The sequence below is a fragment of the Eimeria mitis genome, genomic scaffold (genome assembly GCF_000499745.2).
Source record: "Eimeria mitis Houghton genomic scaffold, Emh_scaff3126, whole genome shotgun sequence".
NCBI classification, from domain to species: domain Eukaryota; phylum Apicomplexa; class Conoidasida; order Eucoccidiorida; family Eimeriidae; genus Eimeria; species Eimeria mitis.
The window spans coordinates 4,642-5,009 of NW_013571470.1; positions in this window are offsets into that span (position 1 = coordinate 4,642).

Below are 368 nucleotides of genomic sequence, written 5' to 3' on the forward strand. Positions count from 1 at the left end.
TGCTGCTGTAGAAGCAGGATCCACAAATGAGGCAGGGTGTATTGACCTCGCCTATCCTTTCCGTTGCTGCTGCTGCCTGCGGCTGCTGCTGTTTCTCCTATGGTCTGCTGCAGCGGCGGGAGAGACAGCTGCAGCAGCAGCGGGTTGCTGCAGCTGCAGCAGCAGCAGCAGCAGCAGCAGCAGCTCCTGGCCCTCCTCAGGAGGGGCCCTTGAGCCAGAACCAGCTGCAGCGTCTGATGCAGCAATGCCGGGCAGCGACCATCAGCAGCAGCAACAGCAGCAGCAACAGCAACGACAGCAGCAGCAGCAGCAGCAGAGATATCTGCAATGATTTATTGTACGCCGCAGCAGCAGCTGCAGCCGCCGTA